Genomic DNA, 27,830 nt, shown 5'->3' on the forward strand with positions numbered 1-27,830 from the left:
TATATATATATATATATATATATATATATATATATATATATATATATATATATATATATATATATATATAAAATTGTGTTGATACTTATTCCAGGGCTATAGCCATTTTTACTGTTTTCCAAGGAGGTTTGCCTGACTGTGTTCCCAGAACCTCCCAGATGATACATAGATACTAATGTTTCAATCACCGGCAGTAAGGTCCTTCTAGCCTGCCCATGTAGAAAAATGGCTGTTCCCTTAAGTGTCAGGGCTGTTCTTAAAACATCTAAACTAGTGCTTGTTTTAATGTAATTTCTTTGTCAGTTCCATGCATCAGTACTCTTGTCAGAGATTCAGTTTAATACACCTTTCTCATTCCTATAGAATCTTCTACATAAGTTGTCCTATGATTCTCTGCTACTTTTTGATAACCCCAAACATTCCCAGAGGTGGTTGCCTATAAATGTGATATACCTGAATAAGGTTTGCTTTTAAACATCTGTATGAGACACCTTACAAGTTCAGATATTTTAGATTTTGATCATAACTTAAATTTTCACATCCATGGATGTTTTTGGTATATTTCTGCTGTACTCATTCCAGTTTAGTCATTCTTGTTTTCTTATAAGGTTTCCATGTAGTTAGCCCATACTCAAGTTTGGTCTAGTGTAATTAACAATGATGTCATCATTTTTGATTTCCTAGACTTTATAAATCTTTTTATACAACTTATAATGCTATAATTATCATTAACCAATAGGTTGATATGATTAGAAAAACCCAATTATTGATCTTACCTATACACCCAGATTATTAAAGTAATCTATACTTTTAATCACTGTGTACTATATTAAATTTTTACTTTTCAATTTATGTCTCCCAAATCTTAGTTTTTGATGTATTATCAATATATTGTTCACCTGTGCCCAAATGGACAATTTAGTCAAGTTCTTTGCAGGCATGCCCTGTGTGTAACCCACAATCAGTTTACCAGTTTTTTCAGGTCATCTACATATATGCCGTAGAACACCTCAGATGAAAGAGATAGATATGAAAGATACAACCTAAACAAGTATGGGTCTAGGATAGAGCCTTTTGGGACACTCTGACTGTCACCTTGAATTTCACCTGTCCAATTGCTGTATACTAGCCATGTACTATTTGCAAGCCATTCAGAGTACGTCAATACCTAAATTGTTCTAATTTATTGATTGTTTTGTGTATGACCCTATCAAATGCTAGTTAAACATATATAAATTACATCATAGTACACTTTTTCATTCATAGCTGCTGTTACCTTATTATAGAATATCATGTTACAGGTGAGAACATGTGTTTTCAACATAGACTACCTTCACAATCCGACCCTGATACTGCAGGAGCTCTGCCACAAGGGCCAATTCCCAAACATTTTCACTGAAAATTGTCTTTGGACAATTCATATTAACTTGAACCGTTCTGTATATTTGCTGTATGTTGATGTGCTGTACAACTTGTCAAATACATGCCTGCCTGTGCTAGAAATTGACTTTAACATTCCCCCTCCAAAACAGTAGTCTTTGCCTCTAAGGGCTACATACTAAGTTGGCCACCGTAGTTTCTTTTGACCAGTAGCAAAGAAAACCTCTTCTTCTTTGTACATCTCTGTTAATTGCTTTATACTGGTTACAAATTGATTTAAGTCCACTATGCTCAGCTTCACTTTACTTCTCTAACTTACCCACCTTGTCTTACTCTACTATTATACTTTCTACATACACATTTCACTTGTGGCACTTATTCCCTAACCCTCCCAAACGACTTTACTACTATTGTACAAATGCTGCTGTTAATTTTTACCTAATTCCCAACTTTTATTCCTTCATTTAATCTTTTAGCACCATTCCCAACTACCATTCTCCCTCCCATACTGCTTTGCACTATATTCATTCATAGTCATACCCTTCCCTAACAGCACCTATTTGTTCTACTTTGTCATACTTTTCCCACGTAAAACCTTGCTTCTTCCTATTTTAAGTACATTCTCTTACTCTAGCCTTCTAAACCCTTCTGTTCCTTACATTCTAGAGAAGATAGTAGTACAACCTAATTCTCTTCCTTCATTCTTTATCCCTACTTCACCACTACCTGCCAGTTATAATATACAGATCACTTTACTTAATAATGCTGCTTCTCAACTCATTCTCTGTTCTTCTTCTGCTATTGGGCCATCTCTCTTCATACCATGAGTCTATAATAGCTCTCAACATCTGTCCAACTCTGTCCCAAACATCTTTCCATATCTTCTCCGTACACTTTACACCAAATCTGTTTAATGATGCCCCTCACCTTTACTCCAGATATAGACTAATTAACTCCATTTCAGCTCAAACTAAAGTGGAAAAATACTGTCTAAAAGCAATTATCAGTAATTCTCCAGTATACTAAAATCCTTCTGGGAGGAGACATTCACCCTAATCCTGGCCCCACCTATTACAATGAGCATCAAGACAGTTAACGTTCACATACTTCTCTAACCCTACAAATGTTCAAACCCTAATGCCGATAATCTAACTTTTGCATAAGAAATAACATTTTTGAACTACATGCCTGGATTACCCAGTATAAGCCTGATGTTCTCTCTGCAACTGAAACTTGGCTTAAACCCAGCATAAAGTACTACGAAATTACATCTCCCAGCTATAATATCCATGATGACAGTATAAAGAGGAAAGGTGGTGGCATTCGCTTTAATGTTTCCTAACTACTACGTTTTCCCTTTACAACAAACCAATACCAAAATTCAATTCAGCAGAGCTTCTTATTACTTTTCTAAAATTAAACAGTTATAAACAAATATGTTTTACTGTTTTTTTTACATCCCTCCTGATGACAATACAGCTATACTGGAAGATATCCTACATTGGATAATCATTTGTTTGGACATAAACTCTACATCTATCATGAACTTATTTGGATCTGATGTTATCCATTTCATTATTCATCATGTCTGGGTCTTGGATCTGATGTCTAATTTGATCCGGCAACTTTACAGAGCAGATTCTAGGCTTGAGCTCCTCCCACTCCCATAATCCCTTTCTACCGTCAAACCCTCAGATCTTGTGTGTTGTGGTTAGCTACAGACTCCATTCTGGCTCACTGAGCTGTTTCTGGGTTTTTATCTTCAAATTTTTCAGATACATTTTTAAACTTTTGTTCCTTTAGCAGTTAGTTTAGTGTAGTTATTTACTTTCTTCCTCCCCTCATTCTTAGTTCTCGTGCCGCATTAGGGTTGTTTTTTTCTTGTACATTGGTGTTTGGTGCCTTTTTTCCCAGTCCCACTCCCTTAGTGTTTGGGGTTTGTTGGGCTAGGTGGATTTATCGTGTGTGTGTGCTTAGTTTATTTTTTGACTTGTAGTTTTTGGTCTGTGTGTTTTTGACCTTTGTGTGCTTGTTTCAGTAGGACCATGTTGGAATAACCTACCAGGTTTAAGAGATGTTTTTCTTGAGGTGTAAGATGTCTGATTCTGATGCCCACAAGAAGTGCTTTTATTGTTTAAGATCCAACCACCTTGTGGATTTTGCTGTCTGCGCTGTGTTCAACCCTTGAGCATTGGTGGATCGGTGCAGTAAGTTGTTGCTCAAGGGCATGGCCCAAGGGGGGGGGGTCCCTTTGTTTCTGTCTACCTCTCCAGTGGCTGTAAAGAGCCAAAGAGGAAAGCCACCTCTGCCCCCGCTGGGGTGTTTTCTTCATTCTCAGAAACGTCCGAGGATCAGAAGCACTCATCCAGTAGGGTCTGATCTGAAGGCCCAGGATCTGTCCTCCAGACAGTGTCGTCGGATCAGAGACCATCTGATACCACAGCCATCCCCTTGACTCTGTTGGCCCCTTTGGATCAGAGGCCGTCTGTTTTGGAGGCTCAGATTTGATGTGTTTGGATCCAGAGCTAATGGTCATAACCTACCCAATTGGATCTCCTAGGGATCCAAAGCATTTGGATAAGAGATGTCAGAGCCATTCCTAGGATCAGGAGCATTGTAGAGTGGTTATGGGGTCCCATCGGGTTTCCCCATCCAAATACACACATTCCTCCACCCCTTCCACATCCTCTAGAAGCATCTTACCCTCAGACATGGACAGGATGATGATGAATTTCCTTAGGGCCCAGATAAAGATGGGTCTTTTGGCGTCTCCGGTCTATTTGTAGTTGAGGATGTCACCAGCCCCTAAGTTGACTTTTCTTCTGATTCCAATGATGTCGGAATCCCAGGTTCTGGTGTTCTGTGAGTCGGGGGATCTGGGAATGTCTGTTTTCCCTGGTCCTTTAGGGTCCCTGACTAGCTTCATTCCTATGGTTCGGACCAGAGCGAGTACTGCTTCAGAGAAGTCGGCACTGGGTCCCTGGGGAGGTCATCCAGTCTGGATTTTTGGATCAGTCCCTTCCCTTGGGGTCATCTGCCTTCAACAGCTTATGGCCACTACTGTTCAAGGGGCCCAGGACTGGGATGGCTGCACTCCACCTTCCCTGGTGGTTTCAGATATGGAAGACTGGGTAGGGTTTCCTTGCATCCTTGGGGCTTTTGGTTGGTATAGCAGACATTTGCCAAGTCTGGAGTAGCAACGGAAGACTGGGATGGAGTTTCCTTGCATCCTTGGGTCTTTTGGGTGGTATAGCAGACCTTTGCCAAGTCTGGAGTAGCATCTTTCCCCTTCCTGGAACCTCCCAGATCATTGATGTCAGGTAACCAGGGGTTCTCCTCTCTTCAAAGTCCTCTTCAGAGCCCCTCATGGAAGAGCCTCCTCAGAAGAGATCGTGCAATAGGAGGCACTTGGACTCCTTATGGAGCTCCTCATGGAGGACGCAGATTTCAAAAAAGGGTATGGGTCCCTCGAACTCCACTGGACGATGTCTCCTTTGGGGACATTCTGGAGCTGTTGAAGCAGAAAGGTGGTTGGTCTCCCCAGCTCCCATCCTCAGGGTAGTCTGTGTTACTGAAGGTGTTCGGGATGGGCCTGTGTACTTCCCTGGTCTTCTCCATTGCAGACGAGCTATGAAAGGAACCTGACACTGTGGAACCAGTTCCTAAGAAAGACAAGTTCTTGAGCTCCCCCCCCTCGCTGACTGAACTCATTGTAACAAGGGACTACCAGTCATTTCCATCGTGGTTGCTGCAGCAGCAACTAAGAGAGCTGGTGGAACAGGGTTCCAATCTCCATCCCCAAACTGAGAGTCCCAGGTGATCAACAGACATGTTTACACTTCATCCACTTTTGGCCTGAGAGCCCTAAATTATCTGGCACATTTTACCTGCATCCAAAGAGACATGGTGTCTGAGCTAACAAAGTCTCTTCTGTGTTGTCACTGGTGGAAGACAACCAGAAGGTATCTCCCAATCTCACTTCTCTCTCCTGTATTTCCAATCCCTCAATGAGGTTAATTTCCAGTGCAGTGGAAGGCACCTCTCAAGTGGTTGGTGCAGGTGTTGCCATTAGCCCGGGCATGCCTGAGTATGACTATGCGGGTTCACGGAGCTCTTTCAAGGAGTGTTTTACTAATGCCTGTTTCGATGGTTCCTTCTGTAAAAGAAAACCTAACCCACAGTGAGCAGGAGGGTAAGACTCTGTTGGCAGTCAGGATCAAGTTTTATTATCCCCAAAGGTCCTTTTCCAAAAAACAACTGGGCAGTAAGAAGCTCTGGTTCCCCAAGCTGCACGGTTTCTTCCAGGATGCTCCTGAGGATTTCTGTTCAGAGGCAGGGGAATGGGAATTCAGTGGTAGACGCTGCCCTAGAGACAGAGTGGGGTTTTCAAAATCAGGGCTCCAGGAACCCTTCACTGAGAAACCCTTTCAGCTCCCCTGAAGCATTGCCTGGCTGTCCTGCCCTTGAGACAATCAGGGGTCATTTTTATTTGCACCCAAGTGCCTGAGAGTCCATAACAAGTGATCAGTGGGTGCTCAAGATTATATCCAGGGGTTATTACATTCTCTTTTCCCAACCACCCCTGCATACCAAGAAACTTCTTGCCAATGTGCCACTGGATCAGAGAGAACTGGCCAACACAAAGTTCTAACACTTCTAGAAAAAAGAGCCATCCAGGAGGTCCCGACAGGACAAAGAGAATCCAGAACTTATTCCCACTTCTTTTTAGTGCAAAACAAGACGGGGGACTTTTGTCCAATTTTGGACCTCAGCAAGCTGAACCTGTCGGTCAAGAAGTCAAAGTTCTGGATGGCCACTGTTCAGTCCATCTTGCCCCTATTGTAGAATGATGAATGGGTATGATCTATAGACCTCCAGGACACCTACTATCATATCAAAATAGCCATGTGCTCCAGGAGGCATTTGCACTTCCAAATCAGAGCTCATCATTTCCAGTTCAGAGCTCTACCATGTGGGCTCACCACAGACCCCAGGGTGTTCACCAAATGCTTAGCAGCAGCTCACTTGAGACTTCAGGGATTTTGTGTCTTTCCTTACCTGGATGATTGGCTGCTCACAGCTCCCACCAGGCATCAACTGTTTTCTGTCATACATGTTCCAGGAGCTAGGAATTACTGTCAACTTGGCAAAGTCAGAAGTCAAAGCTCTCCCCGGTACAGAGTCTGGAGTTTATCGCCACTCATCTCAATACAGTCACAGAGATTGCAGCATTGCCTCCCCACAGAGTAAACTTGATCAGACGACAGGTCAGGGCCATATTAGATTTTGAGGGCACCGGGTTTCATGTCAGCAGTGAATCTCCTCATCCCTCTGGTGAGATACCACAGGTACTTTAATGGACTCTGGCAGTTCAGCAGTCCATTCTAACTCATCCAATGTCTATGCCTATCTTGCCGACCCCCATTTGTAGACAGCACTTGCTGTGGTGGCTTCAATCAGAGGATCTTCTTTGAGGCAGGCCTTTTTCTCTTCTCCCGCTTATAGCCACAGTGACCACGGATACTTCCCTGTTAGGGTGTGGGGGGCATTTTCAGGGCAGAACTGTCCAAGGCACATGGTCCCCCTCAGAGACCAAATTGCACATTAAACTTCCTGGAGATGAGTGCTTTCCTCCTAGTTTTGCAAGCCTTTCAGGACTGCCTTCCTCTGGGGACAGTGGTAATTCACACAGGCAACATGTTGGTGGTCTTGTATATCAACAAGCAAAGTGGAACATGTTTGTACCCATTGTGCAGAAAAGCCATGAGGGTCTGGGAATGGGCGATTTCCTCCAGTCTCTTTCTTCTTGCAATGCACATACCTGGGAAATCCAGCATCCTGGAGCACAGGCTCAGCAGCTCTATCCTGACTCCACATGAGTGGACCCTCAATCTGTCAGTGGCATTGGGGCCAGCCTTGCTGCGACCTGTTTGCTTGCCCATTGAATAACAAGTGCAGCAGGTACTTTGCCCTGATTCCCTCAGAGGAGCAGTCTGAGGGATGCTCCTGTTCACAATTAGCCCCCATGTCTCCTCTAAGCTTATCCACCCCTTCCTCTGATCCCCAAAGTACTTCAGAAAGTCTTCAGACTGAAGAGTTCCATGATACTCATTGCCCCCTTCTGGCCTTGGCAGATGTGGTTCCCCTTCCACAGGTCTCATCTCAAGTATCCTCCCTGGATACTTGATCCAGATCTCATTTCTCACTTGTCAGAACCTCCACACAATCTTCATTCACTTCACCTGACCGCATGGTTTCTCCACTTCCAGTCATAGTAAAGCAGTCCAGGCTAGCTTCTCCCAATAGGAGAATTATTCTGGCTTCACAGAAGCCTTCTACTTGTAAAGGTCTACCGTAGTAAGTGGAAATGTTTTTCCTTTTGAGCAGCGGAGCGAAATATGGACCCTTTTTCAGCTCCTATTCTAGATATCCTTCTTTTTTTGACGCCCCTTTTTCAAGAAGGGGGCAGCTTTTCAGCTATCAAGTTGCAGTTGGCGGCCATTTCCAATTTCCATTCCAATGCTGGGCCCACTTTTTCCACCAGGCTATGTAAGGCCTTCATGAAGGGCATCTTTGTTCTTAGACCTTCAGTCAAGAATCTTGCTCCTCTATGGGATCTGACATTGCTGCAATCTCTCACCCAAAGTCTGTTCAAGCCTATTCATTCTTGTGTTCTCAAATATTTTTCATAGAAAACTGTCTTTTTGGTAGCTATTACCTTGGCCAAGAGGGTTTCAGAGTTGCTGGTCTTATCAGCTAAACCGCCACATATTGTTTTTCATAAGGACAGAGTGACCTTAGGAACCTTTCATGCCTAAAGTCGCTACCCAAAGAAATCTCAACTAGGACATTCGATTGCCTGTTTTCTTCCCTTATCACTCTAACAAGGGTTAATATCTCCTCCACACCTTGGATGTTCGTCAGCTTTGCATATATTTACATCAGACTAAACCCTTCTGAAAATCTGATTAGTTATTTGTGACCTTTTCCCCTTAACAGTCATGGCCAAGCGGTTTTGAAATTAGCTGTTTCTAAATGGATCTCTGCTTGTATTTCTGCTTTACTCCATGAGGAAGATGGAGATGCCTCACCCTCCCAGGGCGCATACTCTGCAGTCAGTGGCTACTTCGGCCTTCACTGCCAGGGTGTCTTTGGATGAGATTTGTGCTGTTGCTACTTGGTCCACTCCTCACACTTTTGTTACTCATTATAAACTGGATGTGATCTCTCAAAGCAGGGAGGCTTTTGGTACCACAGTGCTCAGGCTCGTCCTTCATTAGGGCCACTTGGGGTTCTTGGTAGTTGGGGATTCTGACCCGGACGTGATGAATAATAAAATGGATAACATCAGATAGGTAGTTGTGTACTTACCATAACTTGGCATCTCTGTTATCCTATTTCATTATTCATCACCTCTTGCCCTTCTTCCCCCTTCCTTGTTTTTGGTGGATATGGGCCCTTGAACTTCCTGTTGCTGTTCTATTGCCATTATTGTTTCTATTGAGGTAGGTAGTCAGGGGTCTGATGGTTACTGTCCTTGTTCAGCAAACTTGATCCGAGGCTTTGAAGATAGAAAGGGATTATGGGAGTGGGAGGAGCACGAGCCTAGAATCAGCTCTGTAAAGTTGCCAGATCGGATCCAAGATCCTGACATGATGAATAATGAAATAGGATAACACAGATACCAAGTTTTGGTAAGTACATAACTACCGTTTCACACAACTCATTAATAGCCCTACACATTATAGCAAGACATCAAATTCCCTATTTGACTGGATCCTAATATCATACCCTAGCAAATACAGCACCACACGTACAATGTCTAACTGTCTCAGTGATCATCTCCCAATTTGTGCAACTAGGCATCTCCAAACATCCACTTAAATGGCATGTTTATAAAATAACATACAGTCTTTACAAGTTTAACTCAAAATATTCATTACTACTCTGTCATCTTTTAACTGGAACTTCCTAAAAATCCTCCCGTTAGATGATGCTATAAAAGAATTCATTACTACTTTCCTAAATACCATTGCACCTCCCAGAAGGAAGAGACTAAAAACAAGTAATGCAATCTGGCTATCCAAAAATGCAGGATAGAGAAAAAGCATGGAAAAAATGGCAAAAATATAAAACCAGAATATCTTGAAAACTTAAGAATGCTTTGAAATCATACTGAAAAGCAAATTAATGAAGGCCAAAAAACATACTATAATAATTTTCAGAATAATAGTTAACACGACCCTAAAAAATTTTGACAGCCCTTAAAGAAAGCTTGAATCTCAGCCATAAATTCAACACTAACACCATTCCCAATAACTCATCACTCAAAACCAAAATGCAGTTCAACTCTTATTTCACCAAGGTTTCCCCAACATCTAATCGTAACCCTGCCTGGCAGCCATGTATCACCACATCCACTTTTACCTTCAAACTTGTGCCCACATCCTATATAAAACTTCTCTTAAACTCAAAATGTGCTCTTCTTCGGATGATCTTCCAAGTGAGTACCTTAAAGTACCAGCTAATAGCATTGCCTATCCTATCTCAGCCTTTATAAATAGGTCAGTCCAGGAATCCCATGTTTCCTCTCTCTAGAGGAAGTTACGCATCCTCCCTCTGCACAGAGGAGCAAATTCAACAGATATTAACTTTAGACTTGTTGCGATCTTCTCCCCCCCTCCAAAATTCTTGAAAAAGATATTCAAGAGCGAGCAATTGCTAGACTCTCACAGGAAGAACTATGCCTCACACACAACATGGCATCCATCCTTCCTATAGTACTAATACTGCACTTCTAATCTATATAGATACTATTAAAGCTAGAGATAGTGGCAAACTAGTCTCCTCCTTATTTTACACTTGTCTAAAGCCTTCATCACATTTTGTCATAGCCAATTTCTACTTCAAATGTCCTCACTAAGTTTCTCAGCTCACCCGTCAATGGTTCCAAACTTATCTATCCAATAGGTATCAGTCAGTAAAATGGCACTCCACCCTCTCCATACCTCCCAGTCACCACTGGTGTACCACAAGGCCCTGTCCTTGGTCCACTCTTCTTTAACATTCTCATCAACACCCTCCATACATCCACACACCAGGCATCCCTTATACAGTGCATGGATGACCACACTCATTTGCACATCTGACTACATGGCACACCTTCAAAAATGTATTCAGGAAGCTTGAACATCCTCTGAAATATGGCTTTGCAAGTCATAACTCATGCTCAGCCCTAAAAAACAAACTATTACTTTTTCCCCCCAACCCCTTTCAAATGCAAAACAAAATTTAAAGTATTTTCTCTTAATGCAACCATTGATGTCACTTCGCATAGCAAATTATTAGGAGTGATAGTGGATGATACACTTGCATATACAAAATTGCTTAAGAAAAACTCATCAAAAACTAGGAATGCTCTGCAGAGCCAAAAGCTTTCTCACCAACCCATCCAAAGCTACACTTTCCACTGCTTATGTCCTCTCCACACTTATGTATGGTGCTCCCATCCTTACTAACCTTCAGGCATCACAAGAAGCAAAATTTGAGCACTGCTATAACAAAGTTTCTAAATTTACAGCAAATGTCCCTTTCAGAACTCATCAGTGTGTAACATTGAAAAGCCCAAATCAGTTGATACTACACCACCAACTAACATGTACACAATTTTCTTGCTACCTATAAAATTATCCAGAATCCATCTGCTTGTCCAGCACTAAATAATATTCTACATAATTATGTTCCAAGTTGGTCATTAAGATCCAGTGATCAAAAATTCTGGTCTATCCACAAACCTATCAAATCTGCTGGGCATTGCCTGTACTTGTACCATGTTGCTATGGCCTGAAACACCTTATCTGTATCAGTCAGGTCAGTACCCTCCCTCCCATCCTTCAAAACCATTCTGAAAGAATTTCTAGCCAAAAGCTGGCTCTGTTCTGACTAAACACCACTATAAGCTATATCCCTAAATGTGAACAAATGCCTATTCATACCTTATACCGCCTTACTTCCCTTTCTTCATTCACTTCTTCACTTGTATGAGTTTCTCTCCCCTGACTTTGTCTCAATTTACCATAAGCCTGCCTCTCTCTGACTTCATATTGCACTTCGCATTTGTATTATACAAACTTATCTTGATTTTTTTCTATAAACTGCTAAAACTTCTCTAAATATTAAATCAATGTCATATAACTTGTATGTGTTCTTAACCAGTATTTTCATATTATGTTTAATCTGGTGTAATTATTTAAACTGTAGTTGTTTTTGCATTTTTTAAAGATTATAAAATTACTGTTCTTAAAATGTTTTGTAATACTTCAGAGCTTTTTCCCCAGACCTCAGCTGAAAATGGGCTGCTACCCATTCGAATTTTCCCAATAATCAAATGCAGTAAATAAATAAATAATGTGTGATATATGGTTTAAAGTCCCAACCTTTCCATTTCTGACAATTTATCCAATATAGCCACCTTTATTTTTCCACAGCATGAAAATACACTTTAGAGGTCTGTATGACTCTGGGTTTGCCCTACTCCCCTTTCCCTTAAAGACAGGTTTAACAAACATGTCTCCAGTCTTGAGGAATCCCCTCATATTTATTCAACCTAGGAAATAGCTATAATCATGCTGTAAGTTCATGCTGAATTGTTCTCAATTCATTATTACTAATTCTGTTTCCTCCCTGTGCTTTGCTTTTTCAACATAATCTAATTTGATTTCAGTATCTGAGATTACCTGGATATCACTAGGACAAGTTATCACCCCCTTTGTGGAGTCAAACTGCTTTGTTTAAAGTTTTGTAACTATATCTATAATCTGTTGTGTCTGAGAATACAATCTGATATTGTTAATCCTTGTTCATTCCTTACGTATGGGTATCTGTTCCGACCTCGGAACCAAGCCAGCCATTTTCCAAGCTCGCGTCAGCCCCAAACTCTCGAGCTAAACTCTTACCCATAATCCCCCTCTCCCGGTTAACTCAGATTTTGTTTGCCGCATTGCCATTTGGTCATGTCAAGCTGCTTCTCTTAGCTAAGTATAGATATTTGTTGTCAGACTAGTCATATATATATAACTTTTTCTGTCAGAAAAGTTTCTATTTTGTTGTCTCTTACCCTATCGCATTTAGCAACCATATTTTCTTGAGTTTTCTTCTCTTCACTCTGCACATTTTACCGCAAGGTATTTCTCCCTTACCATCGTTGGTAATCTCTTCCTTTTCTTCATACCTTTGGGTATTCCTTTGTACCATTGCTGGTCCCCTTTTTCTTTCATGGCAAATAAGAAAGGTAGTCTGGGATTTAAAAGGTGTTCTGATTGTGGACAGAAATTGCCTACATCAGATGCACACTCTGTGTGTTTATTGCTTGGGTGTGTCCCACTTATCTGTTGACCCGCCCTGTTCTATTTGCAAAAATTTTTCTAACAGAACCTTGTTGGAAAGGAAAAATAAGTTGTTGCTGAAGGGACTTCTCAAATCTCCCTTTTCAGAAGCTATTTCTGGGTCAGAGGTTTCAACCCCTCCTAGAGCCCATAAGAAAATTTTGGATGATCCTACTAAGGCCAAGTCTTTGCCTTCATCCCCGGCTGGGGACTCCTGCCAACCAAGACCTAAGAAGCCTAAAGTTTCTGCTTTAGAGCTCACTCAGTCAGCCCCAGTGCTTTTGGTGCCTAGACCTTTGGCACCATCAGTAATCTCGGCTCCATCTTCTCCTGTAGCCTTTACTATATCTGCACCGAGGGGCTCCTCGGTTCAGACTGTTACGACTGCTACATCGGCACCGACCGTTCAGTCAGCACAGACCTTGACCACGTCAGTTCTGACATCTTACTCTGAACTGATGCCTCCGTTATTGGCTCCAATTTTGTCGGTTCCAGCTTCAGTACCAGCAACCACTTCAGCACCGATCCTTTTGTCAGTGCAAACCGTGACCTCTGCACCAATGATTTCCTCAGTGCAGACACCTGTAGTCCAGTCTCTCTTGGCACCATTGTTCTTGGTGTGGACTAGTGAGGTGGGCACCAAGCTTGTCTCTTCTGTGAACAGACCTGTTTCTCCCTCAGTCTCCATGAGGTCCACTAGAAGCCTTTCCAAACATGTGTTGCGTCTTGTGGATCAAGTGATTCTGGCCAGAGGTATCCCGCCCCACAGGACCTATCCTTACTTGGGAGGTGATCACCCATCTCCAAAGACCCCTTCTTATTCTCCTCTTTCATTGCCTTTGAAGTCCATTGATATAGCACAGTCTTCCCCCTCTGCGGTTCCCTTTATGGATCTCACTAAGGAACCACAGTCGCCTTCGTGGCAGGAGAGTTTTGCTATGACCCAGGATGACAGTTGTGACATGCATAATTTGCTGTTCCACAGCCATCCAGGGACTCCGAGTTGGCAGGCTGAGCCACTTAGGGGAGGGGTGACCCCTGTCCTGGACACTCACCCCTCTTCAGGTGGACCAGCCTTTCAACTGATTGAGAAGGCTCTGGCTTCTGCTGGCAATACTGTGCTGTGTATCCCCCTGCCCCCCTCTGGTGCACTGTTTTCACAAGTCACACCTAGTGGACACTGGGTGCAAGGGCCTCAGGACATATTCCCACAGGAAACCCCTTTTCCGCTGTCTTCCCCAGCTTCTCCCTCTGAGGAAGTCCACTGGAAAAGTTAGTGTAAGAGGAAGCACATGGAATCCACAGAAGAGTCCCTCACTGAAGAGACAGACTTTGATGAGGGGGAAGGATCCCCTCGGTCACCCTCTGAGGTATCCTTTGGTGATATCCTCAAAATCCTTAAACAGAGAGGTGACTGTCCGCCCTCTAATCTGACTTCTGAGGAGTCTGTGTTCCTGCAGGCCTTTTGCCCCCTACCGCCTGGGTTACTCCACCTGCCGATGAACTTGTATGGCTCATTGTGCAGAGTGCGTGGAAGGCTCCTGTCACTTTCGAGGCTATTCCCCGGAGGCCCGATAAAATATTGTCCCCTCCTGCTACAGATCCCCATTAGTCTAAAGGTCTTCCTGTGGATGCTCTGGTGGTGGCAGCCACAACAAAAAAGGATGTGGCAGAAGAAGAAAGCCAGACTGTCCATCCACCTAACAGAGTCCCGGGCCCTGGACAGGATAAGGAAGTGCACCTTTGCATTAGCGACCTTTATTATCAGGTCCCTGAATTATATGGCACACTTTACCAGGCTTCAAAGGGATCTGATTTCTGAGCTCTCTGAAACCTTGGCTGGTGCCGTGTCTGATGAGGTCTGTGACAAGGTGGCCTCTCAGCTGGCCACCATTGAGTCAATATCTAACTCCTCTATGCGACTGATATCTCACGCATCAGAAGGAGCAGCTAGAGTGGCGTGTTCAGCTGTGGTCTTGAGATGACAAACCTAGATGCACTTGTGCAATTTCATGGAACCCTTTAAGGCTTCCTTTCTTAATGCACCCATTGAGGCCTCTTCATTGTTTGGACCCAAAGTTAAAAGCACACTAGCCAGATGTGAACAGGACGGTAAGACCCTTTCTGCCATAGGTGTCCGTTATTCTTCCCCCTCAACATGCTTTCTCCTGAAACCAAAAGAGTGGGAAGATATGGTTCAAGAAATCTCAGGGTCCTTTCCACGACACACAGGCCGAGTTCTCCCCTAGAGGGCAGAGGGGGAAACTCACAGGGAAGACGCTCCTTTCGGGTCAGAGGGAGTCTGCATAACTAGGATTCCAGGGACAGTTTCCCTGGCCAATCCTACCAGTGCTGCTGAAGAGCGGCCCAACTCCTTTCCTCTGGAGGTGGTTGGGGGTAATTTCTCCTTGTACCCTTCTGCCTGGCTAACCATCACCACCTGATTCTTGAGTACAAAGGATTATAACCAGAGGTTCATATCCCCTTCGATCTTTGTCCTGTCCCTTCAAAAAACCTTCCCAACGTTCTACTCAGTCAAAGGGAAGAAGCAGCACTAGAGATAGAAAAGCTGCTAAGAAAGAGTCATCCAAATAGTCCCTCCAGACAAGATAGGATCTGGATTCTACTCAAGACTATTTTTGGTGTCAAAGAAAACCGGGGACTGGAGACCAATTTTGGATCTCAGTGTATTGAACAAGTTAGTGAGAGTACAAAAATTCTGGATGGTCACAATACAGTCTATCCTCCCGCTTTTGGAAAAAGATGATTGGATGTGCTCGACAGATTTTCAAGATGTGTACTACCACGTAAAAGTGGACAGGCCATCAAGATTTCTGCACTTCTGTGCGGGAGCCAGCAACTACCAGTTCAGAGTATTGCCCTTCGGACTCTCTACAGCCCCCAGAGTGTTCACAAAGTGCATGGCAGTCATCACAGCTCACTTGCAACTACAAGGATTCCAAGTGTTTTCATACTTGGACAACTGGCTCATTTCCGCCCCCACCAGACATCTATTGGAAGAAGCCCTGGCATACTCTCTCCTCACTGCACAAAGGCTAGGCATAACCATAAACTGGCAAAAATCCAATCTCACCCCGTCTTAGTCCACAGAATTCATAGGGGTTATTTTGGATACAAAGAACTGCAGAGCTGCCATTCCAGAGCACACAATTCTAAGAATAAAGCAACAACTGATCCCAATCCTTTCAAGGGAGAAATCCACAGCTCACTCTGTCCTACAGCTGTTGGGTTCCATGGCAGCCTCCATCACCATTGTCCCCCTGGCCAGGTTTCATATGAGGCTTCTACAATGGCTACTGCTCACCCAATGGTATCCTTTTCAGCATCCTCTTTCAGCCAAGATTCGAGTAACTCACAGGTGTAAACAGGATTTAAATTGGTGGATGACACACAATCTGTCACAATGGTCTCGCCCTTTCTTCCCCCAGCAACCCAAGGCTACAATGACCATGGACGCCTCCCTGATGGGGTGGGGGGGCTATGTCAGGGACAGACAGTCCAAGACACTTGGTCCAAATTGGAGGCCCAACTGCATATAAATGTTCTAGAGCTGAGGGCGGTGCTTCCGGCGTTGTAAGCATCCCATCCCCTGCTGCTGTCTGGGACGATTGCGATTCAATCAGACAGCATGGTGGTGGTCTGGTACATCAACAAACAAGGTGGAACCAAATCTTACCCCCTTTGTCAAGAGGACATGAGGATATGGCAATGGCTACCAACCATTTTCTTCTAGCAACGCACATTCCCAGGAGTTCCAACATGATAGCAGACAGTCTCAGCAGGTGCATTCTACAACCTCACAAGTAGTCCCTGAATCTCATTGTAGTGGTGGAGATCTTCCACCACTGGGGCAGTCCTTGTTGCGACCTCGTTGCATCCCCGACCAAATACAAATGCAGCAACTACTTCGTCCTGATTCCCCCTCCAGGACAGTTACCCAGGGATGCTCTAGTCCACAATTGGCCCTTGGGTCTCCTTTATGCATTCCCACCTTTTCCCCAGTTTCTGAAGTAAGCCCATCGGTTGAAGAGCAAGGTGATCCTCGTAGCACCATATTGGCCTCGTCAGATTTGGTTCCCCTTCCTTTGGCCTCGCCTACTAGATCGACCATAGATTCTCCATCCAACCCTGGAGTTGATCTCACATTCGCAGAACCTGATTCACCCCAACTTGGACAGCCTGAAGCTCACAGCTTGGCTACTCCAATTCCCTTGATTGCCAGGTAGAATGATCTTTCTTTACCAGTACGTGACATTCTCATTGCATCTCATAAGTATTCCACTAGAATTACTTATCTAAGCAAGTGGAAAAGATTTACCTGTTGGCTGAAAGAAAAACAAGTAGATCCCTTCTCAGCACCAGTATTGATAATAATAGAGTATCTGGCCGACCTTTTTCAATCGGGTCTATCTGCCTCTACCATTAGAGTTCATTTGGCTGCAATATCTAATTTCCATGAGGGTGTCCAAGACTCCTCTCTTATGTCACACAAATTGTGCAAGGCCTTCATAAAAGGTGTGAATCATCTGAAGCCACCTTTTAGAGAACCTATTCAACCATGGGATCTGTCATTAATTCTACAAGCTCTGACAAGGCCACCCTTCAAACCAGCATCTTCTTGTGACCTCAAATATTTGTCATGGAAAACCTTGCTTTTGGTCACCATTACTTCTGCCAGATGCATCTCTGAGCTTCAAGCTTTATGCATCAGGAATCCATACTTGATTTTTCCTAGAGATAGAGTGTCTTTGAGAACTAATCCTTCATTTCTGCCAAAAGCAATCTCTGAAATGTCCATTAATCAAACCATTGAATTGCCAGTTTTCTTTCCCAATCATTCAGAGGAGAGTATTGCCTACATACCCTAGATATTCACAGGCAAATCCGTTTTTACTTAGGACTAGGTCCTCTCGTAAATCTGACCAGTTATTTTTGGCCTATTATGGATCTAGATTAGGATCTGCTGTTGCTAAGGTCACATTAGCTAGATGGTTGAAAGACTGTGTGTGACCTTCATTTATACACAACGTAATATTCCGTTGCCTACTACCATGAAGGCTCATTCAACAAGGTCGGTGGCAACTTCTGCTGCCTTCCATGCCAGAGCTTCTGTACATGACATCTGTGCAGCTGCAACTTGGGCTACGCCTCATACCTTCATCAATCATTACAAATTAAATTTGGCCTCCAGGGGAAGAGCATCTTTTGGTTTTATGGTGCTCAGGAATGCCCTTCCATGAGAGCCTCCCAAGAATAGAGGTAGTGGGGACTCTGTCCCATATGTAAGGAATGAACGAGGATTAACAATATCAGATAAAGAAGTTATGTCTTACCATAACATTCCATCTGTATTGTTGATCCTCGTTCAGTCATTATGACCCTCCCTCCATCCCCCTCCTGTGGCTTCTACTGGATCTCACCATCCAGTTCTCTTAGGTCTTTTGACCATAGGCAGCCTCTATCTTCTTTTGACTTGCAAACTCAATCTGAGGTAACAGGGAGAGGGGGATTATGGGTAAGAGTTTAGCTCGAGAGTTTGCAGCTGATGCAAGCTTGGAAAATGGCCGGCTCAGTTCCGAGGTCGGAACCGATACCCATACATAATGAATGAACGAGGATCAACAATATAGATGGAACATTATGGTAAGACATAACTTCTTTTTTTAGAATCCACATACAATTTGTCAGTTTGTATGTCTTTACTTCTACCATGTCTTGTGTATCTATAAAATGAGTTTTTATTATGTTCAATATCTCTATGTACATTTTTTCAAATGTTTCTTAATCTTGTCTTATATTGTTTAATTTGTCTGTCTAGCATATTAATTGCAGTTTTTAAAATCATAGTTTCAACCTGTTTTCCATTTTATTTTATTTATTTATTTATTTTACATTTGTTGACCGGGCTAGTCTAGCTGGATATATGCCCATTTTCAGTAGAGGCCTGGGGAGAAAAGCTCCAAGTATTAATACATCATTTAATAAAAAGTAATCATAAAAGTAATTACAGCTGAAATAGTAAGAAGGAAGTCAAGTAAAAACAAGTTTTTTTTTTTGAGGAAATTGGGAGATTAATAACACAATAGTCTTACACATAAGTGAGATATAAGATCCTACATATGTTATGGGCAAAGCATAGTACTTTTTATAAAGTAACATAATTAGAAAGCATAATGAATAGACTGAGGATAAAGTAAGAAAGGAAGAGAAGGAAAGATAGGAAAGGTATCTGAGTTAGTATCGGATGAGTTTATGGATTTAGTTATATTCCTAGAGCTAAATAAAAGAGTTACTTTATGAAAGAGAGGCAGAATTTACACCTATGAAAGAGTGGAGAAACACTCAGAGATAACTAGTCAGCGGGTCAGTTCACTATCTTAATGTATAGTTGAGGGGCTAGGAGACCTCGACTGGGTTATTGGGTAAAGACAGGAGAGAGGGGAGGGGAGGGAGACAAGAAAAGGAAGAGCAAGGCTAGTCTGGGTTAGTACAGGGGCATATCCATTTTTTATTGAGATACTTTTTGAGATTCTTCTTGAAAATAGGAAGAGAAGTCAGAGATAAGATATCAGAGGGTAATTTGTTCCATAGTTTTCCAACTGAGTTGGAGAACAAGCTATCTCCTGCAGCGTTATTAGTTGTAGTCCTGTTGATCAAAAGTTTGTTAGAGGAGCGTAGATGTTGCAGGTTATAATAAGGGGTAATAAGGCTGGTGAGTATTGGAGTTTTAGTGGGTTGGTACAGGGTTTTGTGAGCTATTATAAGTTGTTGTAGTTTGATCTGATTGTGAAGTTCTAGCCAGCCAAGTTGTCTTAGATTGAGGCAGTGATGGGTCCTAAAAGGGAGATCCGGTAGCAAATCTAGCAATGTTGTTGTAGGATATGACTAGTTTATTAAGGTTTTTTTTTTTGACAGGTTGGTATAAATAGGGCATGCATAGAGTAAAGTAGAGATAAGATGAGTTTTGGCTAGGGTAATTCTAGTAGCTGGGGTAAGAAATGGTTTGATTCGATATAGGGTTCCTATTTTTTTGTTCACAGTTTTTATAGTAGAGTTAATGTGATTTTCAAAATTAAGTTTATTGTCTATTGTAATTCCAAGTAATTTTGTGGTGGTGTCAGGAGAAATACTAGTATTGTTGTTGGAAGTGGTAGAGAAATTTAGGGGGATTTGCTTACTTGTTGGCGAAAAGAGTAGTAGCTTTGTTTTCTTGGGATTTAGTAGAAGACAGCGTTGTGAAAACCATTGTTCTACTGTGTTAAAGGCTTTTTGGGTAAGAGACTGAAGTTCAGTTTGAGAGGTAGCTGTGCAGATTATAGTGGAGTCATCTGCATATTGAATACAGGTAGTAAAAGGGATAGCTGACTGAAGGTCATTAATAAAGATGGAAAAAAGAAGTGGACCTAGGATAGAGCCTTGTGGTACACCTAGGGAGATAGGAAGGTGTTCAGATAATGAGTTTTTCCAGAGTACTGCTTGTTGTCGGTTTTCAAGGTAAGATTTAAACTAAGTTATGCTGTGCTGTTAGGATCAAGTGAAAGAGAATTAAGAATGTGCAAGAGTATTTAGTGATTCACCATGTCAAAGGCTTTAGATAAGTCAATGAATAGTGCAGAAGAAAGACTGTTTATGTTACGGTTAGTGTTGATGGTATTTGTGAATGAGAGCAGTGCAGTGGTGGTACTGTGGGAAAGTCTGAAGCCGTGTTGACAGTTAGCTAGTAGGTTGTTTTGGAGAAGATGGTTTAGGAGTTGTTTATGGATACATTTTTCCAAGATTTTGGCATTAGGGGATAATAAAGCAATGGGACGATAGTTAGAGAATTCATTAGAGTTTCCCCCTTTGTGTGGTAGGATGATGTGAGATATTTCCCAGGTATCCGGGACAGTTCTTTCTTTGATGGATCTATTTATCAATATAGAAATGGGATAGGCAATAGCTTTAGCTCCTATTTGTAGGAACTCAGCAGGGAGTTTGTCTTCGGAGGGGGTAGAAGGTTTAAGTTTTTCTAGTAATGATAAAATATATGACGTAGAGATCGGAAGAAAGTGAAATGAAGGGGGTGTATTTACATAAAAAGGATGTAGTTTTGAAGTGTCAGGAGATAGTTGATTTGCAAGATTTTGTATAGAATTTGTAAAGAAGGAGTTAAAGGCATTAGCTATTTGTGTAGGGTTGTCAGGGTGAGAGCCTGTAGGTTGGGTGTGATTGATTGGCCTGGGGATAGAAGATTATTGATTGAGGACCAAAATTTTTTAGGTTCCTTATTGGATATTTGTTGTAGATGAAGGTAGTAGTTCTTTTTGTCTAATAGTATGACTTTTTTTGTGTTGTTCCTACATTCACTGAAGGTTTGATGGTCAGCTTGGTTCTTGAAAGTACGCCATTTAGCCCAGTATTTGTTTCTGGTAGAGATTTGTTGTCTAGTATTATTGCTTAGCCAGGGGGCAGGTTTGGTTCTGATTCTAATATTGCGTATTGGTGCATGCCGATCTAAAATAGATAGGAATGTGGAGTTAAAGTATTGTACTGCATCATTAAGAGGTAGTGACTTTAGAGGAGTCCAGTTACATTGGTGTAGTTGTGTTAGAGTTCTGAGTTAAATTTTTTTGGAACGTAATGTTCGGAAAGTGGTAGGAAAAGTAATGATGTTTTTTTTTCTAATAATATAGGTTAATAGGTGATCACTTAGATCATCTGGTAGGGTGCCAGAGGTGTAGGTTTGTTTATTTTTGTCTCTCATCTTAATCAAGTATCTTCTTATGGAAGTATATCCTTCTGAGTTTTTTTCCCTAGATCCTGATGTTAAACATTTTATCTGAAGTTGTTAATCTTCTTCCTATTCATCACTGATGGGTTCGGTTCCAAGCCCTCGGAACCGAGTCGGCCTTATACCAAGCTCGCGTACACCAAAAACTCTTGAGCTAAGCTGCTACCCACAATGCCCTTCTCCCAGTTGCCTTAGATCTTGTTTGCTGCACAACCATATAGCAGCGTTTCACCTATCTCTCCAGCTAAGTATTGTATTTTCTAAAAATTTATTGTATTTTGGAAATTTTTTCTCTTCTAATGTTTTTCTACTTTACCTATACCTAGCTCTACTCACTGGCATCTTTCTCTTACCATCATTGGTAAATGCCTTTCTCTACCCTCGTGGTATTCTTAATACCATTGTTGGTATTCCTTCTTCTCTTCTCTTTCTGTAACCTTTTGAATTGTTGGATTGTATACTGGATATGTCTGGGAAAAAAAAGGGACTTAAAGGTTCAAACATTGCACTTCCTGCAATGGAAAACTCCCCAACAACTGAATAAAATAAGTAAATGATCCAGGTCACAGGTGAAGGCATAAAAAACTTTATGTATAAGCGCTGTCATCTGGTTAAAAAGACTTCTTCAGATACAGTAACACAAGTGCTACACAATCTTTATAAAGCTCTTCTCAATTACATTCAATTAAGATTTAAAAAAGACATTGACATTTAAATATTTGAATATTTAAAACTAAAAAAAATGTGTTACATAATGAATAACTATTATCTTACAAACCCAAACATGCTAAATAGTAGCAAAACTCAAAAAACATTTAAAAAAGCAAAAAAATTATTGTTGTAGCATTTTCCACATCCACAAATGAATGGAACTAAACTCTGACTGCTTTGGCTGTCAGAACTGGCTTAATACTCACATACTCATTAAGACCATTTGGAATATTTGCTTTTAGCCTAAGCTGCCACTTCAGTTCTCTATTTAACAAAATATTTTTAAAATCGCCTCCTCTAACATTATTTCTAATGACATCAATAATGCCAAATTTAAACCCACAAAAAAATGGACATGCCACTGAATGTTTGAACAATGCACTAGTATCTTTGCTTGTCCGTATGTCATACGTATGTTCATAAATTCTGTCTTTAAGTGCTCTCTCAGTTTTTCCTATGTAAAATGCAGAGCATCTCTTACATACGGCCAGATATACCAGCATCTTAGTTCTACAATTACCTTTACAGAATTTTACAAAGCCGTTCAGCCCATTATTTAAACGTATGTGTGCTTCCTTAATAATATATGGACATTGACTACAACTTCCACAAGGAGTGGTGGCTTTATTTATTGTATGCACACCAATATCTATCTGTTCAAACATTCTTTTGAAATTTTTCCTGTCCTATATATAAATGTGGGTTTTGGCCCTACTGCTTCATAAAGATCTTTATTAGTTTTAAGCACACTCCAGTTAGTACTAATAATCTTGGTGAATATGTCAGAAAACAAAGGAAACTCCGTTACACATGCCCCCTGAAAATTCTTTACCTCTCTACTTTGTGTCTCCGTATTGGTGAAAGATTGACCCAACAAAGGCTTGTATTTCTTCCCCCATTCCTCGTACACTCCTCCAAGTATTTCACATACCAAGTTTAAAGGATATCCCCTTTCTACAAATTTTTTACCTAAAAAGATAAATTCTCCCTTCAGATCGCTAAAATCTGAAGTCATCCTCACTATTCTAACTGCTTGTCCTTTTATAAGACTTCTTTTTTGAAATGCAGGATGATGGCTCTCATAGAGCAGAAAGCTATTACACCAAGTATCTTTATGGTAAATTTTAGATTTAAAGCCTTTATTTGTTTTAGAAAGGGTTATATCAAGATAGTTAATACTATCATTGTGCCATGTATGTGTGAAAGAAAAAAATTGGTACTTGTGTTCAAATATTGCATAAACAATGCAAGAGTTTCCTTGGTCCCTTCCCATAATATAAAGATATCGTCAAGAAATCTGAGATATAGCTTAATGTTTTCTTGGAATGGACTATCGAACACGTACCTATTCTCCCATTCTAACATCACTAAATTGGCATAGATGGGGTGCATGCTGCCCCCATAGCTACTCCACTGACCTGTTGGAAGTATTCTCCCTGAAAACTTATGTAGTTATGGTTAAGAACTATCTCCAAAAGTTCCAAAATTAATGAAATGTGATCTTTGGATAGAGAAGAATATTTATTAATACTATCACTAAAGTACGCATAGCCTATGCTTCGAGGAATACAGGTGAAAAGATCTTTGACATCAATAGTGAGGAAACTGCAGTCCTCACTCCATGTGTCTTTAGTCAATGTACTCAAAAATTCCCAAGAGTCCTTAATGAGATGTTTTGTTTTAACCAAGATCTCCTTAGTACAATGATCAACGTAAACTGCGAGAGGATGAGTTTTTGAATTTCTAGCAGATACGATGGGTCTAAATGGTGGTTCTATTATAGATTTATGTACCTTGGGAACTCCAAAAAATATGGAATAATAGGATTGATTTGTCTCAAAAACTGATAAATCTTATCAATCCTACACTCTACCAAATATTCTTCTGAAAGTGAATCAATTCTCCCATAGGCTTTATGGATTTCATTAATGGAAACGGGGGAGTAAATGCTATTATCAAGCAAAATGTTGGTAATTACATTGTTGTATTCTTCAATACCATACAGTATGACACCCTCTCCTTTGTCGGGTTTCATGATATGAAATTCTTTCTGCCATTGTAAATAGTGTAGGAGTTTTACCTCTTCCTCACTTAAATTGTGTGGTCCTATGTTCACCTTATGCCTTGTGTATGCTTCATATATTTCTTCTGTCACTATCTTTTCATACATCAGTAAAACAGGATGAAGAGGTGGGTTAAAAGTACTGCTCCTTGCTAAACCCTGTGAATCACTATATCTTTCTTTTTCATTTTTTTTTTAAAAACCAGACTTAAATTTAACATCCTTAAATATAACTTCAGGTCTACCAAGAGGTTTGCTATATCACCATAGTTACTTTTAACAAACTTAAATCCTTTAGAAAATAAATTAAAATATTGTTTCCCTAAAATGTGAGTGGTGTAGTTAAAAATCTTGAATCCTTTAAATTCTGACACAATACCCTCTGTGCCATCCACTACCATTATTTCCCCTTCTTTCCCATCATCTTCCATCCATAATTTGTCCCATAACCATTGCATGGGTGGCCTGGGTCCGATGGGTACCTGGTCTTGCTGGCCAGTCGTTCTGACCTTCTGGGTAATAAAAAATGGTCGTGTGGCTCTGAAAAGGAATCTAACTCATCCAATGGTCTATTATTGTTGATAGCTCTATCCATTGGTACTACCCTGTCAAGAATATTGTCCCTTTCACCCACCAAGGAACTCACAGAAACATATATGTTTCTGTTAAAGTTCTCATGAACTTTGTTATTGTATTTGTTATTGTGTGTAGGACCCGGATATACTTTGCCAACACCATATTGTTTGAGGTAACGGAGAGGGGGATTATGAGTAAGAGTTTAGCTCAAGAGTTTGTAGCTGACGCGAGCTTGGAAAATAGCCGGCTCGGTTCCGAGGTCGGAACCGATACCCATACGTAATGACTGAATGAAGATCAACAATATAGATGGAACGTTATGGTAAGACGTAACTTCTTTTTTTAGAATCCACATACAATTTGTCAGTTTGTATGTCTTTACTTCTGCCATGTCTTGTGTATCTATAAAATGATTTTTTATTATGCTCAATATCTCTATGTACGTTTTTTTCAAATGTTTCTTAATCTTGTCTTGTATTGTTTAATTTGTCTGTCTAGCATATTAATTTCAGTTTTTAAAATCATAGTTTCAACCTGTTTTCCATCTCTTATATTTTTTTGTCTCATCTTAATCAAGTATCTTCTTATGGAAGTATATCCTTCTGAGGTTGTTTGCTTAGATCCTGATGCTAAACATTTTATCTGAAGTTGTTAATCTTCTTCCTATTCATCACTGATGGGTTCAGTTCCAAGCCCTTGGAACCGAGTCGGCCTAATACCAAGCTCGCATACACTAAAAACTCTTGAGCTAAGCTGCTACCCACAATTCCCTTCTCCCAGTTACCTCAGATCTCGTTTGCTGCACAACCATATAGCAGCGTTTCACCTAGCTCTCTAGCTAAGTATTGTATTTTCTAAAAATTTATTGTATTTTGGAAATTTTTTCTCTTCTAATGTTTTTTCTACTTTACCTATACCTAGCTCTACTCACGGGCATCTTTCTCTTACCATCATTGGTAAATGCCTTTCTCTACCCTCGTGGTATTCTTAATACCATTGTTGGTATTCCTTCTCTTCTCTTTGTGTAACCTTTTGGATTGTTGGATTGTATACTGGATATGTCTGGAAAAAAAGGGACTTAAAGGTTCAAACATTGCACTTCCTGCAATGGCAAACTCCCCAACAACGACTTACATATGATGATTGTGCCTATTGTCTGGGGGTTTTCCACTTGTCTGTGAATCCTCCTTGCCAGATTTGTCTCAGTTTCAGTCCGCAGACAATGAATGAAAGGAAAAATAAACTTATTTTGAAAGGCCTGCTTTCTTCACCTTTTTCAGAGGCCCTTTCTGTGTCAGAGGTCTCAACCCCTCCATCGAAGGACAAGAAATGTCCTCATTCTGATCCCTCTTCACCAGCCAGTGATATGGGTAAGCCTCACAAGCATAAGGCCCACAAGTCTTCTACAGAGCACAGGATCACTCCCTTGGCTCCAACCACTTTGGTTCCAAGTTCAGCTCCAGTGGCTTCTGTGGATATTACTATGACTTCCACAGTTCCAAGTGTGGTAACGGATCCAGCCTTATTGCCTTCTGCAACCTCGGCACCAACCTCGCCCCGTCTCTGCTCTGAAGTTGATCCCTACTATCTTTTCGAAGCTGATAATGACTTCCACTCAAGGTATCCCCTCAGCTACGAGCCCTTTATCAGCACTGATAATGCCCCTTCTGCCTGTCTCAAAGTTGGAATTTTTGGTGCCGACTTTTCCTACACCACGGACCCAGTACTCCCAGTCTTTGGACCCATTTTCAGGACAGGCTTGTTGCCCTTTTTTGGACTGACCTGACTCCCCCTCCAGAGTGTCGGTAAGGTCCACCAGAAGTCTATCTGAATTAGATGTGATGCATCTGTTCAATCAGCTGTTGACAGCCAGAAGGATTACAAATTTTCCAAAAACCCATCCCACTCCGGGTTTTCGGTCTATTGCCCCCATGACTCCTACTTATCCTCCCTTGGATCCTTCGGTTCCAAGGCCCATAATTCTGATGTCCTTGGTGGGAACCCTTTCCTCGGTGCTGACAGTGACACTCTGAGGCTTCGAGACCCCCCCTTTGGGTTTTGGTTACTTCGGGACCATCCCTTCCTCAATCTCATGCTTGGGGGGTGGAACCCTCAGCTCCCAGTACAGTTCCAGGTTTTTCATTGGTTCCGTCTTCAGATCCTGGGGTGACACCCACCCCAGTTTTGCTTGAGGGTCCTTCCCCAGGAGCGGGCCACTACCCTGGTTCCGAGATGGTCTTCCTCAGTTCCGGGCTCTCATTCCTCTTCGGGCAGACCGGCTTTTGAGATGATGGAGAAGGGTGCGTACTTCTGGAAGCACTCCTCCTATGTCGGACCTTCCCTCTGCTCCCTCTGAGCTACAGCTATCATGGGCCACCTCCCCAGAACACCGACAGCGCCAGCCTCAGGAAACCCCTATACAGGGTAATCTCCCTTCCAAGTCTTCAGACGTTCCCACTGAAGAACCCCCTCGGAAGAGGGTGTGTAAGAGGAAACACCTGGACTCCCTGGAGTCCCTCACTGAGGATGCAGATTACGATGATGGGAAGGGTCCCCATGGTCAACCCCCTAATGTCTCCTTTGGAGACATCCTGCAAATATTGAAGCAGAGGGGTGACTGGAATCCCTCCAATCCTTCCTTGGAGTTCATATTCCTGCAGGCTTTCCACTTTCGGCCCTCTACTTCTTTTTGTGACCCCACCTGCCGATGAGTAAATCCAGCTCATCATGCAGCATGTGTGGATGAACCCTGATTCCATTGAGGTCATTGCCCAGAGACTGGACAAGATACTTTCCCCACCAGAGGAACAGCCCCATTGGTCTAGAGGCTTGCCAGTAGATGCTATGGTGGTGGTCGCAACAAATAAGGACCTTGTGGAGGAAAGTCCTATAGTCCACCCACCCAACAAGGAGTCCCGGGTGGTGG

Source organism: Protopterus annectens, chromosome 9.part0 (assembly GCF_019279795.1).
Source record: "Protopterus annectens isolate FY-2018-M chromosome 9.part0, PAN1.0, whole genome shotgun sequence".
NCBI lineage: Eukaryota > Metazoa > Chordata > Ceratodontiformes > Protopteridae > Protopterus > Protopterus annectens.